Source organism: Heterodontus francisci, chromosome 32 (assembly GCF_036365525.1).
Source record: "Heterodontus francisci isolate sHetFra1 chromosome 32, sHetFra1.hap1, whole genome shotgun sequence".
Classification (NCBI taxonomy): Eukaryota; Metazoa; Chordata; class Chondrichthyes; order Heterodontiformes; family Heterodontidae; genus Heterodontus; species Heterodontus francisci.
In genome coordinates, this window is record NC_090402.1 from 6,365,001 (window position 1) to 6,383,318 (window position 18,318).

Consider the following 18,318-nt stretch of genomic DNA (forward strand, 5'->3'; position numbering starts at 1 on the left):
TGACTGCCCCCCCTCTCTCTCCCTCGACTGCCCCCCCTCTCTCTCCCTCGACTGCCCCCCCCTCTCTCCCTCGACTGCCCCCCCTCTCTCCCTCGACTGCCCCCCCCTCTCTCTCCCTCGACTGCCCCCCCCTCTCTCTCCCTCGACTGCCCCCCCCTCTCTCTCCCTCGACTGCCCCCCCCTCTCTCTCCCTCGACTGCCCCCCCTCTCTCTCTCTCGACTGCCCCCCCTCTCTCTCTCTCGACTGCCCCCCCTCTCTCTCTCTCGACTGCCCCCCCTCTCTCTCTCTCTCGACTGCCCCCCCTCTCTCTCTCTCGACTGCCCCCCCCCTCTCTCGACTGCCCCCCCTCTCTCTCGACTGCCCCCCCCCTCTCTCTCGACTGCCCCCCCCCTCTCTCTCGACTGCCCCCCCCCCTCTCTCTCGACTGCCCCCCCCCCTCTCTCTCGACTGCCCCCCCCCTCTCTCTCGACTGCCCCCCCTCTCTCTCTCGACTGCCCCCCCCCTCTCTCTCGACTGCCCCCCCCCTCTCTCTCGACTGCCCCCCCCTCTCTCTCGACTGCCCCCCCCTCTCTCTCGACTGCCCCCCTCTCTCGCTCTCTCTCCACTGCCCCCTCTCTCTCTCTCTCTCCACTGCCCCCTCTCTCTCTCTCTCCACTGCCCCCTCTCTCTCTCTCTCCACTGCACCCCCTCTCTCTCTCTCTCTCTCTCGACTGCCCCCTCTCTCTCTCTCTCTCTCTCTCTCTCTCGACTGCCCCCTCTCTCTCTCTCGACTGCCCCCTGTCTCTTGCTCCCTCTCTCTCTCTCTCTCGACTGCCCCCCTCTCTCTCTCTCTCTCGACTGCCCCCCTCTCTCTCTCTCTCTCGACTGCCCCCTCTCTCTCTCTCTCTCGACTGCCCCCCTCTCTCTCTCTCTCTCGACTGCCCCCCTCTCTCTCTCTCTCTCGACTGCCCCCCTCTCTCTCTCTCTCTCGACTGCCCCCCTCTCTCTCTCTCTCGACTGCCCACCTCTCTCTCTCTCTCGACTGCCCCCCTCTCTCTGTCTCTCGACTGTCCCCTCTCTATCTCTCTCTCGACTGCCCCCTCTCTCTCTCTCTCGACTGTCCCCTCTATCTCTCTCTCGACTGTCCCCTCTCTATCTCTCTCTCGACTGTCCCCCTCTCTATCTCTCTCTCGACTGTCCCCCTCTCTATCTCTCTCTCGACTGTCCCCCTCTCTATCTCTCTCTCGACTGTCCCCCTCTCTATCTCTCTCTCGACTGTCCCCCTCTCTATCTCTCTCTCGACTCTCCCCCTCTCTATCTCTCTCTCGACTCTCCCCCTCTCGACTCTCCCCCTCTCTATCTCTCTCTCGACTCTCCCCCTCTCTATCTCTCTCTCGACTCTCCCCCTCTCTATCTCTCTCTCGACTCTCCCCCTCTCTATCTCTCTCTCGACTCTCCCCCTCTCTATCTCTCTCTCGACTCTCCCCCTCTCTATCTCTCTCTCGACTCTCCCCCTCTCTATCTCTCTCTCGACTCTCCCCCTCTCTATCTCTCTCTCGACTCTCCCCCTCTCTATCTCTCTCTCGACTCTCCCCCTCTCTATCTCTCTCTCGACTCTCCCCCTCTCTATCTCTCTCTCGACTCTCCCCCTCTCTATCTCTCTCTCGACTCTCCCCCTCTCTATCTCTCTCTCGACTCTCCCCCTCTCTATCTCTCTCTCGACTGCCCCCTCTCTATCTCTCTCTCGACTGCCCCCCTCTCTATCTCTCTCTCGACTGCCCCCCTCTCTATCTCTCTCTCGACTGCCCCCTCTCTATCTCTCTCTCGACTGCCCCCCTCTCTATCTCTCTCTCGACTGCCCCCTCTCTATCTCTCTCTCGACTGCCCCCCTCCCTCTCTCCACTGCCCCCCTCCCTCTCTCCACTGCCCCCCTCCCTCTCTCCACTGCCCCCCTCCCTCTCTCCACTGCCCCCCTCCCTCTCTCCACTGCCCCCCTCCCTCTCTCCACTGCCCCCCTCCCTCTCTCCACTGCCCCCCTCCCTCTCTCCACTGCCCCCCTCCCTCTCTCCACTGCCCCCCTCCCTCTCTCCACTGCCCCCCTCCCTCTCTCCACTGCCCCCCTCCCTCTCTCCACTGCCCCCCTCCCTCTCTCCACTGCCCCCCTCCCTCTCTCCACTGCCCCCCTCCCTCTCTCCACTGCCCCCCTCCCTCTCTCCACTGCCCCCCTCCCTCTCTCCACTGCCCCCCTCCCTCTCTCCACTGCCCCCCTCCCTCTCTCCACTGCCCCCCTCCCTCTCTCCACTGCCCCCCTCCCTCTCTCCACTGCCCCCCTCCCTCTCTCCACTGCCCCCCTCCCTCTCTCCACTGCCCCCCTCCCTCTCTCCACTGACCCCCCTCCCTCTCTCCACTGACCCCCTCCCTCTCTCCACTGCCCCCCTCCCTCTCTCCACTGCCCCCCTCCCTCTCTCCACTGCCCCCCTCCCTCTCTCCACTGCCCCCCTCCCTCTCTCCACTGCCCCCCTCCCTCTCTCCACTGCCCCCCTCCCTCTCTCCACTGCCCCCCTCCCTCTCTCCACTGACCCCCCTCCCTCTCTCCACTGACCCCCTCCCTCTCTCCACTGACCCCCTCCCTCTCTCCACTGACCCCCTCCCTCTCTCCACTGACCCCCTCCCTCTCTCCACTGACCCCCTCCCTCTCTCCACTGACCCCCTCCCTCTCTCCACTGACCCCCTCCCTCTCTCCACTGCCCCCTCCCTCTCTCCACTGCCCCCCTCCCTCTCTCCACTGCCCCCCTCCCTCTCTCCACTGCCCCCCTCCCTCTCTCCACTGCCCCCTCCCTCTCTCCACTGCCCCCCTCCCTCTCTCCACTGCCCCCCTCCCTCTCTCCACTGCCCCCCTCCCTCTCTCCACTGCCCCCCTCCCTCTCTCCACTGCCCCCCTCCCTCTCTCCACTGCCCCCCTCCCTCTCTCCACTGCCCCCCTCCCTCTCTCCACTGCCCCCCTCCCTCTCTCCACTGCCCCCCTCCCTCTCTCCACTGCCCCCCTCCCTCTCTCCACTGCCCCCCTCCCTCTCTCCACTGCCCCCTCCCTCTCTCCACTGCCCCCCCTCCCTCTCTCTCGACTGCCCCCCTCCCTCTCTCGACTGCCCCCCCTCCCTCTCTCTCGACTGCCCCCCTCCCTCTCTCGACTGCCCCCCTCCCTCTCTCGACTGCCCCCCCCTCCCTCTCTCTCGACTGTCCCCCTCCCTCTCTCGACTGCCCCCCTCCCTCTCTCTCGACTGCCCCCCCCACTCTCTCTCGACTGCCCCCCCCACTCTCTCTCGACTGCCCCCCCACTCTCTCTCGACTGCCCCCCCTCTCTCTCTCGACTGCCCCCCGCCTCTCTCTTTCGACTGCCCCCCTCTCTCTCTTTCGACTGCCCCCCTCTCTCTCTTTCGACTGCCCCCCTCTCTCTCTTTCGACTGCCCCCCTCTCTCTCTTTCGACTGCCCCCCTCTCTCTCTTTCGACTGCCCCCCTCTCTCTCTTTCGACTGCCCCCCTCTCTCTCTTTCGACTGCCCCCCTCTCTCTCTTTCGACTGCCCCCCTCTCTCTCTTTCGACTGCCCCCCTCTCTCTCTTTCGACTGCCCCCCTCTCTCTCTTTCGACTGCCCCCCTCTCTCTCTTTCGACTGCCCCCCTCTCTCTCTTTCGACTGCCCCCCTCTCTCTCTTTCGACTGCCCCCCTCTCTCTCTTTCGACTGCCCCCCTCTCTCTCTTTCGACTGCCCCCCCTCTCTCTCTCTCTCCACTGCCCCCCCTCTCTCTCTCTCTCCACTGCCCCCCCTCTCTCTCTCTCTCCACTGCCCCCCCTCTCTCTCTCTCTCCACTGCCCCCCCTCTCTCTCTCTCTCCACTGCCCCCCCTCTCTCTCTCTCTCCACTGCCCCCCCTCTCTCTCTCTCTCCACTGCCCCCCCTCTCTCTCTCTCTCCACTGCCCCCCCTCTCTCTCTCTCTCCACTGCCCCCCCCTCTCTCTCTCTCCACTGCCCCCCCTCTCTCTCTCTCCACTGCCCCCCCCTCTCTCTCTCTCCACTGCCCCCCCCCTCTCTCTCTCTCCACTGCCCCCCCTCTCTCTCTCTCTCCACTGCCCCCCCTCTCTCTCTCTCTGCACTGCCCCTGTCTCTCTCCACTGCCCCCTCTCTCTCTCTCTCTCTCTTTCTCGACTGCCCCCTCTCTCTCTCTCTCTCTCTCGACTGCCCTCTCTCTCTCTCTAGACTGCCCCCTGTCTCTTGCTCCCTCTCTCTCTCGACTGCCCCCCTCTCTCTCTCTCGACTGCCCCCCTCTCTCTCTCTCGACTGCCCCCCTCTCTCTCTCTCTCGACTGCCCCCCTCTCTCTCTCTCTCGACTGCCCCCCTCTCTCTCTCTCTCGACTGCCCCCCTCTCTCTCTCTCGACTGCCCCCCTCTCTCTCTCTCTCTCTCGACTGCCCCCCCCCTCTCTCTCGACTGCCCCCCCCTCTCTCTCGACTGCCCCCCCCTCTCTCTCGACTGCCCCCCCCTCTCTCTCGACTGCCCCCCCCTCTCTCTCGACTGCCCCCCCCCTCTCTCTCGACTGCCCCCCCCCTCTCTCTCGACTGCCCCCCCCCTCTCTCTCGACTGCCCCCCCCCCTCTCTCTCGACTGCCCCCCCCCTCTCTCTCGACTGCCCCCCCCCCTCTCTCTCGACTGCCCCCCCCTCTCTCTCGACTGCCCCCCCCTCTCTCTCTCGACTGCCCCCCTCTCTCGCTCTCTCTCCACTGCCCCCTCTCTCTCTCTCTCTCCACTGCCCCCTCTCTCTCTCTCTCCACTGCACCCCCTCTCTCTCTCTCTCTCTCTCGACTGCCCCCTCTCTCTCTCTCTCTCTCTCTCTCTCTCGACTGCCCCCTCTCTCTCTCTCGACTGCCCCCTGTCTCTTGCTCCCTCTCTCTCTCTCTCTCGACTGCCCCCCTCTCTCTCTCTCTCTCGACTGCCCCCCTCTCTCTCTCTCTCTCGACTGCCCCCCTCTCTCTCTCTCTCTCGACTGCCCCCCTCTCTCTCTCTCTCTCGACTGCCCCCCTCTCTCTCTCTCTCGACTGCCCACCTCTCTCTCTCTCTCGACTGCCCCCCTCTCTCTGTCTCTCGACTGTCCCCTCTCTATCTCTCTCTCGACTGCCCCCCTCTCTCTCTCTCTCGACTGTCCCCTCTATCTCTCTCTCGACTGTCCCCTCTCTATCTCTCTCTCGACTGTCCCCCTCTCTATCTCTCTCTCGACTGTCCCCCTCTCTATCTCTCTCTCGACTGTCCCCCTCTCTATCTCTCTCTCGACTGTCCCCCTCTCTATCTCTCTCTCGACTGTCCCCCTCTCTATCTCTCTCTCGACTCTCCCCCTCTCGACTGCCCCCTCTCTCTCTCTCTCTCTCGACTGCCCCCCCCCTCTCTCTCGACTGCCCCCCCCTCTCTCTCGACTGCCCCCCCCTCTCTCTCGACTGCCCCCCCCTCTCTCTCGACTGCCCCCCCCTCTCTCTCGACTGCCCCCCCCCTCTCTCTCGACTGCCCCCCCCCTCTCTCTCGACTGCCCCCCCCTCTCTCTCGACTGCCCCCCCCCCTCTCTCTCGACTGCCCCCCCCCCTCTCTCTCGACTGCCCCCCCCCTCTCTCTCGACTGCCCCCCCCTCTCTCTCGACTGCCCCCCCCTCTCTCTCTCGACTGCCCCCCTCTCTCGCTCTCTCTCCACTGCCCCCTCTCTCTCTCTCTCTCCACTGCCCCCTCTCTCTCTCTCTCCACTGCACCCCCTCTCTCTCTCTCTCTCTCTCGACTGCCCCCTCTCTCTCTCTCTCTCTCTCTCTCTCTCGACTGCCCCCTCTCTCTCTCTCGACTGCCCCCTGTCTCTTGCTCCCTCTCTCTCTCTCTCTCGACTGCCCCCCTCTCTCTCTCTCTCTCGACTGCCCCCCTCTCTCTCTCTCTCTCGACTGCCCCCCTCTCTCTCTCTCTCTCGACTGCCCCCCTCTCTCTCTCTCTCTCGACTGCCCCCCTCTCTCTCTCTCTCGACTGCCCACCTCTCTCTCTCTCTCGACTGCCCCCCTCTCTCTGTCTCTCGACTGTCCCCTCTCTATCTCTCTCTCGACTGCCCCCCTCTCTCTCTCTCTCGACTGTCCCCTCTATCTCTCTCTCGACTGTCCCCTCTCTATCTCTCTCTCGACTGTCCCCCTCTCTATCTCTCTCTCGACTGTCCCCCTCTCTATCTCTCTCTCGACTGTCCCCCTCTCTATCTCTCTCTCGACTGTCCCCCTCTCTATCTCTCTCTCGACTGTCCCCCTCTCTATCTCTCTCTCGACTCTCCCCCTCTCGACTGTCCCCCTCTCTATCTCTCTCTCGACTCTCCCCCTCTCTATCTCTCTCTCGACTCTCCCCCTCTCTATCTCTCTCTCGACTCTCCCCCTCTCTATCTCTCTCTCGACTCTCCCCCTCTCTATCTCTCTCTCGACTCTCCCCCTCTCTATCTCTCTCTCGACTCTCCCCCTCTCTATCTCTCTCTCGACTCTCCCCCTCTCTATCTCTCTCTCGACTCTCCCCCTCTCTATCTCTCTCTCGACTCTCCCCCTCTCTATCTCTCTCTCGACTCTCCCCCTCTCTATCTCTCTCTCGACTCTCCCCCTCTCTATCTCTCTCTCGACTCTCCCCCTCTCTATCTCTCTCTCGACTGCCCCCCTCTCTATCTCTCTCTCGACTGCCCCCCTCTCTATCTCTCTCTCGACTGCCCCCCTCTCTATCTCTCTCTCGACTGCCCCCCTCTCTATCTCTCTCTCGACTGCCCCCCTCTCTATCTCTCTCTCCACTGCCCCTCTCTATCTCTCTCTCCACTGCCCCCCTCCCTCTCTCCACTGCCCCCCTCCCTCTCTCCACTGCCCCCCTCCCTCTCTCCACTGCCCCCCTCCCTCTCTCCACTGCCCCCCTCCCTCTCTCCACTGCCCCCCTCCCTCTCTCCACTGCCCCCCTCCCTCTCTCCACTGCCCCCCTCCCTCTCTCCACTGCCCCCCTCCCTCTCTCCACTGCCCCCCTCCCTCTCTCCACTGACCCCCTCCCTCTCTCCACTGACCCCCTCCCTCTCTCCACTGACCCCCTCCCTCTCTCCACTGACCCCCTCCCTCTCTCCACTGACCCCCTCCCTCTCTCCACTGACCCCCTCCCTCTCTCCACTGACCCCCTCCCTCTCTCCACTGACCCCCTCCCTCTCTCCACTGACCCCCTCCCTCTCTCCACTGACCCCCTCCCTCTCTCCACTGACCCCCTCCCTCTCTCCACTGACCCCCTCCCTCTCTCCACTGACCCCCTCCCTCTCTCCACTGCCCCCCTCCCTCTCTCCACTGCCCCCCTCCCTCTCTCCACTGCCCCCCTCCCTCTCTCCACTGCCCCCTCCCTCTCTCCACTGCCCCCCTCCCTCTCTCCACTGCCCCCCTCCCTCTCTCCACTGCCCCCCTCCCTCTCTCCACTGCCCCCCTCCCTCTCTCCACTGCCCCCCTCCCTCTCTCCACTGCCCCCCTCTCTCTCTCGACTGCTCCCCTCTCTCTCTCGACTGCTCCCCTCTCTCTCTCGACTGCTCCCCTCTCTCTCTCGACTGCTCCCCTCTCTCTCTCGACTGCTCCCCTCTCTCTCTCGACTGCTCCCCTCTCTCTCTCGACTGCTCCCCTCTCTCTCTCGACTGCTCCCCTCTCTCTCTCGACTGCTCCCCTCTCTCTCTCGACTGCTCCCCTCTCTCTCTCGACTGCTCCCCTCTCTCTCTCGACTGCTCCCCTCTCTCTCTCGACTGCTCCCCTCTCTCTCTCGACTGCTCCCCTCTCTCTCTCGACTGCTCCCCTCTCTCTCTCGACTGCTCCCCTCTCTCTCTCGACTGCTCCCCTCTCTCTCTCGACTGCTCCCCTCTCTCTCTCGACTGCTCCCCTCTCTCTCTCGACTGCTCCCCTCTCTCTCTCGACTGCTCCCCTCTCTCTCTCGACTGCTCCCCTCTCTCTCTCGACTGCTCCCCTCTCTCTCTCGACTGCTCCCCTCTCTCTCTCGACTGCTCCCCTCTCTCTCTCGACTGCTCCCCTCTCTCTCTCGACTGCTCCCCTCTCTCTCTCGACTGCTCCCCTCTCTCTCTCGACTGCTCCCCTCTCTCTCTCGACTGCTCCCCTCTCTCTCTCGACTGCTCCCCTCTCTCTCTCGACTGCTCCCCTCTCTCTCTCGACTGCTCCCCTCTCTCTCTCGACTGCTCCCCTCTCTCTCTCGACTGCTCCCCCTCTCTCTCTCGACTGCCCCCCCTCTCTCTCGACTGCCCCCTCTCTCTCTCGACTGCTCCCCCTCTCTCTCGACTGCTCCCCCCTCTCTCTCGACTGCCCCCCCTCTCTCTCGACTGCCCCCCCTCTCTCTCGACTGCCCCCCTCTCTCTCTCGACTGCCCCCCTCTCTCTCTCGACTGCCCCCCTCACTCTCTCGACTGCCCCCTCACTCTCTCGACTGCCCCCCTCACTCTCTCGACTGCCCCCCTCACTCTCTCGACTGCCCCCCTCACTCTCTCGACTGCCCCCCTCACTCTCTCGACTGCCCCCCTCACTCTCTCGACTGCCCCCCTCTCTCTCTCGACTGCCCCCCTCTCTCTCTCGACTGCCCCCTCTCTCTCTCGACTGCCCCCCTCTCTCTCTCGACTGCCCCCCTCTCTCTCTCGACTGCCCCCCTCTCTCTCTCCACCTCTCTCTCTCCACTGCCCCCTCTCTCTCTCTCTCTCTCTCCACTGCCCCTCTCTCTCTCTCTCTCTCTCCACTGCCCCCTCTCTCTCTCTCTCTCTCTCCACTGCCCCCTCTCTCTCTCTCGACTGCCCCCCTCTCTCTCTCTCTCTCTCCACTGCCCCCTCTCTCTCTCTCTCTCTCTCCACTGCCCCCTCTCTCTCTCTCGACTGCCCCCCTCTCTCTCTCTCTCTCTCTCCACTGCCCCCTCTCTCTCTCTCTCTCTCTCTCTCTCTCCACTGCCCCCTCTCTCTCTTTCTCTCTCTCGACTGCCCCCTCTCTCTCTCTCGACTGCCCCCCTCTCTCTGTCTCGACTGCCCCCTCTCTCTCTCGACTGCCCCCTCTCTCTCTCGACTGCCCCCCTCTCTCTCTCTCGACTGCCCCCCTCTCTCTCTCTCGACTGCCCCCCTCTCTCTCTCTCGACTGCCCCCTCTCTCTCTCTCGACTGCCCCCCTCTCTCTCTCTCGACTGCCCCCCTCTCTCTCTCTGACTGCCCCCCTCTCTCTCTCTGACTGCCCCCCTCTCTCTCTCTGACTGCCCCCCTCTCTCTCTCTCTGACTGCCCCCCTCTCTCTCTCTGACTGCCCCCCTCTCTCTCTCTGACTGCCCCCCTCTCTCTCTCTGACTGCCCCCCTCTCTCTCTCTGACTGCCCCCCTCTCTCTCTCTGACTGCCCCCCTCTCTCTCTCTGACTGCCCCCCTCTCTCTCTCTGACTGCCCCCCTCTCTCTCTCTGACTGCCCCCCTCTCTCTCTCTGACTGCCCCCCTCTCTCTCTCTGACTGCCCCCCTCTCTCTCTCTGACTGCCCCCCTCTCTCTCTCTGACTGCCCCCCTCTCTCTCTCTGACTGCCCCCCTCTCTCTCTCTGACTGCCCCCCTCTCTCTCTCTGACTGCCCCCCTCTCTCTCTCTGACTGCCCCCCTCTCTCTCTCTGACTGCCCCCCTCTCTCTCTCTGACTGCCCCCTCTCTCTCTCTGACTGCCCCCTCTCTCTCTCTGACTGCCCCCCTCTTTCTCTCCACTGCCCCCTCTCTCTCTCTCTCTCTCCACTGCCCCCTCTCTCTCTCTCTCCACTGCCCCCTCTCTCTCTCTCTCGACTGCCCCCTCTCTCTCTCTCTCTCGAATGCCCCCCTCTCTCTCTCTCTCGATTGCCCCCCTCTCTCTCTCTCTCTCTCTCTCTCGACTGCCCCCTCTCTCTCTCTCTCTCGACTGCCCCCTCTCTCTCTCTCTCTCTCTCTCTCTCTCTCTCGACTGCCCCCCTCTCTCTTTCTCTCTCGACTGCCCCTCTCTCTTCTCTCTCGACTGCCCCCTCTCTCTTTCTCTCTCGACTGCCCCCCTCTCTCTCTCTCGACTGCCCCCCTCTCTCTCGACTGCCCCCCTCTCTCTCTCTCGACTGCCCCCCTCTCTCTCTCTCGACTGCCCCCTCTCTCTCTCTCGACTGCCCCCTCTCTCTCTCTCGACTGCCCCCCTCTCTCTCTCTCGACTGCCCCCCTCTCTCTCTCTCGACTGCCCCCCTCTCTCTCTCTCGACTGCCCCCCTCTCTCTCTCTCGACTGCCCCCCTCTCTCTCTCTCGACTGCCCCCCTCTCTCTCTCGACTGCCCCCCTCTCTCTCTCGACTGCCCCCCTCTCTCTCTCTCGACTGCCCCCCTCTCTCTCTCTCGACTGCCCCCCTCTCTCTCTCTCGACTGCCCCCCTCTCTCTCTCTCGACTGCCCCCCTCTCTCTCTCTCGACTGCCCCCCTCTCTCTCTCTCGACTGCCCCCCTCTCTCTCTCTCGACTGCCCCCCTCTCTCTCTCTCGACTGCCCCCCTCTCTCTCTCTCGACTGCCCCCCTCTCTCTCTCTCGACTGCCCCCCTCTCTCTCTCTCGACTGCCCCCCTCTCTCTCTCTCGACTGCCCCCCTCTCTCTCTCTCGACTGCCCCCCTCTCTCTCTCTCGACTGCCCCCCTCTCTCTCTCTCGACTGCCCCCTCTCTCTCTCTCGACTGCCCCCCTCTCTCTCTCTCGACTGCCCCCCTCTCTCTCTCTCGACTGCCCCCCTCTCTCTCTCTCGACTGCCCCCCTCTCTCTCTCTCGACTGCCCCCCTCTCTCTCTCTCGACTGCCCCCCTCTCTCTCTCTCGACTGCCCCCCTCTCTCTCTCTCGACTGCCCCCCTCTCTCTCTCTCGACTGCCCCCCTCTCTCTCTCTCGGCTGCCCCCCTCTCTCTCTCTCGACTGCTCCCCTCTCTCTCTCGACTGCTCCCCTCTCTCTCTCGACTGCTCCCCTCTCTCTCTCGACTGCTCCCCTCTCTCTCTCGACTGCTCCCCTCTCTCTCTCGACTGCTCCCCTCTCTCTCTCGACTGCTCCCCTCTCTCTCTCGACTGCTCCCCTCTCTCTCTCGACTGCTCCCCTCTCTCTCTCGACTGCTCCCCTCTCTCTCTCGACTGCTCCCCTCTCTCTCTCGACTGCTCCCCTCTCTCTCTCGACTGCTCCCCTCTCTCTCTCGACTGCTCCCCTCTCTCTCTCGACTGCTCCCCTCTCTCTCTCGACTGCTCCCCTCTCTCTCTCGACTGCTCCCCTCTCTCTCTCGACTGCTCCCCTCTCTCTCTCGACTGCTCCCCTCTCTCTCTCGACTGCTCCCCTCTCTCTCTCGACTGCTCCCCTCTCTCTCTCGACTGCTCCCCTCTCTCTCTCGACTGCTCCCCTCTCTCTCTCGACTGCTCCCCTCTCTCTCTCGACTGCTCCCCTCTCTCTCTCGACTGCTCCCCTCTCTCTCTCGACTGCTCCCCTCTCTCTCTCGACTGCTCCCCTCTCTCTCTCGACTGCTCCCCTCTCTCTCTCGACTGCTCCCCTCTCTCTCTCGACTGCTCCCCTCTCTCTCTCGACTGCCCCCCTCTCTCTCTCGACTGCCCCCCCTCTCTCTCGACTGCTCCCCCCTCTCTCTCGACTGCCCCCCCTCTCTCTCGACTGCCCCCCCTCTCTCTCGACTGCCCCCCCTCTCTCTCGACTGCCCCCCCTCTCTCTCGACTGCCCCCCCCTCTCTCGACTGCCACCCCCCCTCTCTCGACTGCCACCCCCCCTCTCTCGACTGCCACCCCCCCTCTCTCGACTGCCACCCCCCCTCTCTCGACTGCCACCCCCCCTCTCTCGACTGCCACCCCCCCTCTCTCGACTGCCACCCCCCCTCTCTCGACTGCCACCCCCCCTCTCTCGACTGCCACCCCCCCTCTCTCGACTGCCACCCCCCCTCTCTCGACTGCCACCCCCCCTCTCTCGACTGCCACCCCCCCTCTCTCGACTGCCACCCCCCCTCTCTCGACTGCCACCCCCCCCCTCTCTCGACTGCCACCCCCCCTCTCTCGACTGCCACCCCCCCTCTCTCGACTGCCACCCCCCCCTCTCTCGACTGCCACCCCCCCTCTCTCGACTGCCACCCCCCCTCTCTCGACTGCCACCCCCCCTCTCTCGACTGCCACCCCCCCCTCTCTCGACTGCCACCCCCCCTCTCTCGACTGCCACCCCCCCCTCTCTCGACTGCCACCCCCCCTCTCTCGACTGCCACCCCCCCCTCTCTCGACTGCCACCCCCCCTCTCTCGACTGCCACCCCCCCTCTCTCGACTGCCACCCCCCCTCTCTCGACTGCCCCCCCTCTCTCTCGACTGCCCCCCCTCTCTCTCGACTGCCCCCCCTCTCTCCCGACTGCCCCCCCCTCACTCTCGACTGCCCCCCCCTCTCTCTCGACTGCCCCCCCTCTCTCTCGACTGCCCCCCCCTCTCTCTCGACTGCCCCCCCCTCTCTCTCGACTGCCCCCCCCTCTCTCTCGACTGCCCCCCCCTCTCTCTCGACTGCCCCCCCCTCTCTCTCGACTGCCCCCCCCCTCTCTCTCGACTGCCCCCCCTCTCTCTCGACTGCCCCCCCCTCTCTCTCGACTGCCCCCCCCTCTCTCTCGACTGCCCCCCCTCTCTCTCTCACTCTCTCTCCACTGCCCCCTCTCTCTCTCCACTGCCCCCTCTCTCTCTCCACTGCCCCCTCTCTCTCTCTCTCTCTCTGTCCACTGCCCCCTCTCTCTCTCTCTCTCTCTGTCCACTGCCCCCTCTCTCTCTCTCTGTCTCTCCACTGCCCCCTCTCTCTCTCTCTGTCTCTCCACTGCCCCCTCTCTCTCTCTCTGTCTCTCCACTGCCCCCTCTCTCTCTCTCTGTCTCTCCACTGCCCCCCTCTCTCTCTCTCTCTCTCTCCACTGCCCCCTCTCTCTCTCTCTCTCTCTCGACTGCCCCCTCTCTCTCTCTCTCTCTCGACTGCCCCCTCTCTCTCTCTCTCTCTCGACTGCCCCCTCTCTCTCTCTCTCGACTGCCCCCTCTCTCTCTCTCTCTCTCGACTGCCCCCTCTCTCTCTCTCTCTCGACTGCCCTTCTCTCTCTCTAGACTGCCCCCTGTCTCTTGCTCCCTCTCTCTCTCTCTCTCTCGACTGCCCCCTCTCTCTCTCTCGACTGCCCCCCTCTCTCTTTCTCTCTCGACTGCCCCCCTCTCTCTTTCTCTCTCGACTGCTCCCCTCTCTCTCTCGACTGCTCCCCTCTCTCTCTCGACTGCTCCCTCTCTCTCTCGACTGCTCCCCTCTCTCTCTCGACTGCTCCCCTCTCTCTCTCGACTGCTCCCCTCTCTCTCTCGACTGCTCCCCTCTCTCTCTCGACTGCCCCCCTCTCTCTCTCGACTGCCCCCCTCTCTCTCTCGACAGCCCCCCTCTCTCTCTCGACTGCCCCCCTCTCTCTCTCGACTGCCCCCCTCTCTCTCTCGACTGCCCCCCTCTCTCTCTCTGACTGCCCCCCTCTCTCTCTCTGACTGCCCCCCTCTCTCTCTCTGACTGCCCCCCTCTCTCTCTCTGACTGCCCCCCTCTCTCTCTCTGACTGCCCCCCTCTCTCTCTCAGACTGCCCCCTCTCTCTCTCAGACTGCCCCCCTCTCTCTCTCAGACTGCCCCCCTCTCTCTCTCAGACTGCCCCCCTCTCTCTCTCTGACTGCCCCCCTCTCTCTCTCTGACTGCCCCCCTCTCTCTCTCTGACTGCCCCCCTCTCTCTCTCTGACTGCCCCCCTCTCTCTCTCTGACTGCCCCCCTCTCTCTCTCTGACTGCCCCCCTCTCTCTCCACTGCCCCCCTATCTCTCTCTCTCTCTCCACTGCCCCCTCTCTCTCTCTCTCTCTCTCCACTGCCCCCTCTCTCTCTCTCTCTCTCTAATGCCCCCCTCTCTCTCTCGATTGCCCCCCTCTCTCTCTCTCTCTCGACTGCCCCCTCTCTCTCTCCCTCTCTCGACTGCCCCCCCTCTCTCTCTCTCTCTCTCTCTCGACTGCCCCCCTCTCTCTTTCTCTCTCGACTGCCCCCCTCTCTCTTTCTCTCTCGACTGCCCCCCTCTCTCTCTCGACTGCCCCCCTCTCTCTCTCTCGACTGCCCCCCTCTCTCTCTCTCGACTGCCCCCCTCTCTCTCTCTCGACTGCCCCCCTCTCTCTCTCTCGACTGCCCCCCTCTCTCTCTCTCGACTGCCCCCCTCTCTCTCTCTCGACTGCCCCCCTCTCTCTCTCTCTCGACTGCCCCCCTCTCTCTCTCTCTCGACTGCCCCCCTCTCTCTCTCTCTCGACTGCCCCCCTCTCTCTCTCTCTCGACTGCCCCCCTCTCTCTCTCTCTCGACTGCCCCCCTCTCTCTCTCTCTCGACTGCCCCCCTCTCTCTCTCTCTCGACTGCCCCCCTCTCTCTCTCTCTCGACTGCCCCCCTCTCTCTCTCTCTCGACTGCCCCCCTCTCTCTCTCTCTCGACTGCCCCCCTCTCTCTCTCTCTCGACTGCCCCCCTCTCTCTCTCTCGACTGCCCCCCTCTCTCTCTCTCTCGACTGCCCCCCTCTCTCTCTCTCTCGACTGCCCCTCTCTCTCTCTCTCTCTCTCGACTGCCCCCCTCTCTCTCTCTCTCTCTCTCGACTGCCCCCCTCTCTCTCTCTCTCTCTCTCGACTGCCCCCCTCTCTCTCTCTCTCGACTGCCCCCCTCTCTCTCTCTCGACTGCCCCCTCTCTATCTCTCTCTCTCTCGACTGCCCCCTCTCTCTCTCTCTCTCTCTCTCTCTCGACTGCCCCCCTCTCTCTCTCTCGACTGCCCCCCTCTCTCTCTCTCTCGACTGCCCCCCTCTCTCTCTCTCTCGACTGCCCCCCTCTCTCTCTCTCTCGACTGCCCCCCTCTCTCTCTCTCTCGACTGCTCCCCTCTCTCTCTCGACTGCTCCCCTCTCTCTCTCGACTGCTCCCCTCTCTCTCTCGACTGCTCCCCTCTCTCTCTCGACTGCTCCCCTCTCTCTCTCGACTGCTCCCCTCTCTCTCTCGACTGCTCCCCTCTCTCTCTCGACTGCTCCCCTCTCTCTCTCGACTGCTCCCCTCTCTCTCTCGACTGCTCCCCTCTCTCTCTCGACTGCTCCCCTCTCTCTCTCGACTGCTCCCCTCTCTCTCTCGACTGCTCCCCTCTCTCTCTCGACTGCTCCCCTCTCTCTCTCGACTGCTCCCCTCTCTCTCTCGACTGCTCCCCTCTCTCTCTCGACTGCTCCCCTCTCTCTCTCGACTGCTCCCCTCTCTCTCTCGACTGCTCCCCTCTCTCTCTCGACTGCTCCCCTCTCTCTCTCGACTGCTCCCCTCTCTCTCTCGACTGCTCCCCTCTCTCTCTCGACTGCTCCCCTCTCTCTCTCGACTGCTCCCCTCTCTCTCTCGACTGCTCCCCTCTCTCTCTCGACTGCTCCCCTCTCTCTCTCGACTGCTCCCCTCTCTCTCTCGACTGCTCCCCTCTCTCTCTCGACTGCTCCCCTCTCTCTCTCGACTGCTCCCCTCTCTCTCTCGACTGCTCCCCTCTCTCTCTCGACTGCTCCCCTCTCTCTCTCGACTGCTCCCCTCTCTCTCTCGACTGCTCCCCTCTCTCTCTCGACTGCTCCCCTCTCTCTCTCGACTGCCCCCCTCTCTCTCTCTGACTCCCCCCCTCTCTCTCTCTGACTGCCCCCCTCTCTCTCTGACTGCCCCCCTCTCTCTCTCTGACTGCCCCCCTCTCTCTCTCTGACTGCCCCCTCTCTCTCTCTCTGACTGCCCCCCTCTCTCTCTCTCACTGCCCCCCTCTCTCTCTCTCACTGCCCCCCTCTCTCTCTCTCACTGCCCCCCTCTCTCTCTCTCACTGCCCCCCTCTCTCTCTCTCACTGCCCCCCTCTCTCTCTCTCACTGCCCCCCTCTCTCTCTCTCACTGCCCCCCTCTCTCTCTCTCTCACTGCCCCCCTCTCTCTCTCTCTCACTGCCCCCCTCTCTCTCTCTCTCACTGCCCCCCTCTCTCTCTACACTGCCCCCTCTTTCTCTCCACTGCCCCCTCTCTCTCTCTCTCTCTCGACTGCCCCCCTCTCTCTCTCTCGACTGCCCCCCTCTCTCTCTCTCGACTGCCCCCCTCTCTCTCTCTCGACTGCCCCCCTCTCTCTCTCTCGACTGCCCCCCTCTCTCTCTCTCGACTGCCCCCCCTCTCTCTCTCTCGACTGCCCCCCCTCTCTCTCTCTCGACTGCCCCCCCTCTCTCTCTCTCGACTGCCCCCCCCTCTCTCTCTCGACTGCCCCCCCTCTCTCTCTCTCGACTGCCCCCCCTCTCTCTCTCTCGACTGCCCCCCCCTCTCTCTCTCTCGACTGCCCCCCCTCTCTCTCTCTCGACTGCCCCCCCTCTCTCTCTCTCTCGACTGCCCCCCCTCTCTCTCTCTCGACTGCCCCCCTCTCTCTCTCTCTCTCGACTGCCCCCCTCTCTCTCTACTTCCCCCTCCTGCTTTCTCTCTACTTTGCCCCACCACCCCACCGCCCCTCTTTGTTTCTCTACTTTCTTGCTCCACCCGCTTGTGACTGGCCTGCGATGTTTTGTACTGTTATAGGTGCTATAGAAATGCAAGGTGTTGCTTTTGGCAGCGGCCAGTCAGGGGCTGTCTTCATTTTAAATATTAAGCAGTTATTTATCCTCCCCAGTTGCTGACTGTACTCTCTGGTTTGGGTTCGGTGAAGTAATCTTTAGTCCACTTTTTTTTTTATTCGTTCATGGGATGTGGACATAGCAGGGCACGACCAGCGTTTATTGCCCATCCCTAATTGCCCTCGAGAAGGTGGTGGTGAGCTGCCTTCTTAAACTTGTGCACTTTTGGCTGTAAGTTGTATTTTGATTCTGTGTTTAGAACCAGGAAAAGGTGGCATTGGTGAGAAAAGCTGCCCAGGGGCACCGAGCCTACACGGACAGGGTAAGTGAGTTTATTATTCTGTGCTTCTGATCATTGTGTCTTCACGTCCTCCCAAACACCCCTTTAGCAGCTCTTGACTCTCGAAAACTAAAAGTACATTCAAGACTTGAATCCTGTTCTTTTATTTGGAAAGGCCAATCCAACTCTCTCTCTCTCACTGCGGGACAGGAAAATCTGTGATGGAGGGGTCATGATGGTGATGCTATAGTGGGGGGAGAGGGGCAGTGCTGTGTTGGGGATGCGTGATTGGGGCTAGCGGTGGTATGGGGGCAGTGTTACAAGGAGAGTGGGGGTACAGAGTCGCAGTCTGTGCTTATGTCTGTTCTTACTTTCAGGCAATAAGAGGCCAAGCCATCGATAGACACCTGTTGGGCCTTAAACTTCAGGCCATCGAGGATCTGGTTCGAATCCCAGAGATCTTCATGGACACGTCCTATGCCGTTGCCTTTCACTTCAATCTATCAACCAGTCAGGTGAAGCATTCAAATCCCTCCTCGTGCAGTAAGCTGAGAACCCACAGTTTGTCCCCGGGTGGCAAGTCCCTAACCTCAGCCGTGCCCCAGTGAGAGAGCATTGAAAAACAATTTCTTCCCCTCCACCATCTCCCTCGGGTACAATTCCCACACACAATTTCCATCTGGGCTTAGTGGAAAGTGAAAAGAAGGGACTTGCATTTCTATAGCGCCTTTCACCATCTCGCGAAGCCCCAAAGCGCTTTGCAGCCAACAAGGTACTTTTTGAAAAGTAGTCACTGTTGTAACATAGGAAACACAGCAGCCAATTTGTGCATAGCAAGATCCCACAAACAGCAATGTGATATTAACCAGATAATCTCTTTTAATGCTGCTGGTTAAATATTGACCCCAAGCAACTGGGGAGAACTCCCCAGCACTTCTTAAAAATACTGCCATGAGATCGTTTACATCCACCTGAGAGGACAGATGGGGCCTCAGTTTAACATTTCAACTGAAAGACGGCACCTCTGACAAAACAGCACTCCCTCAGTACTGAACTGGAATGTCAGCTTAGATTTTGTGTTTAAGTCTCAAGTGGTTAACACTAGTGAGAGCAATAGCTAACTTTATCTCCTTCCTCTTGTAAGGGTTTTTTTATTCATTCACAGGATGTAGGCATTGCCTGTAAGGCTAATATTTATTGCCCATCTCCAATTGCCCTTGAGAATTTGGTGGTGAGCCACCTCGAATAACAGAGGCTTGCTAGGCCATTTCAGAGGGCAGTTAAGAGTCAGCCACATTGCTGTAGGCTTGAAGTTGTATATAGGCTAGGCCAGGTAGGAATAGCAGATTTCCTTTGCTAAAGGACATTAGTGAACCAGGTGGGTTGTGGGCAT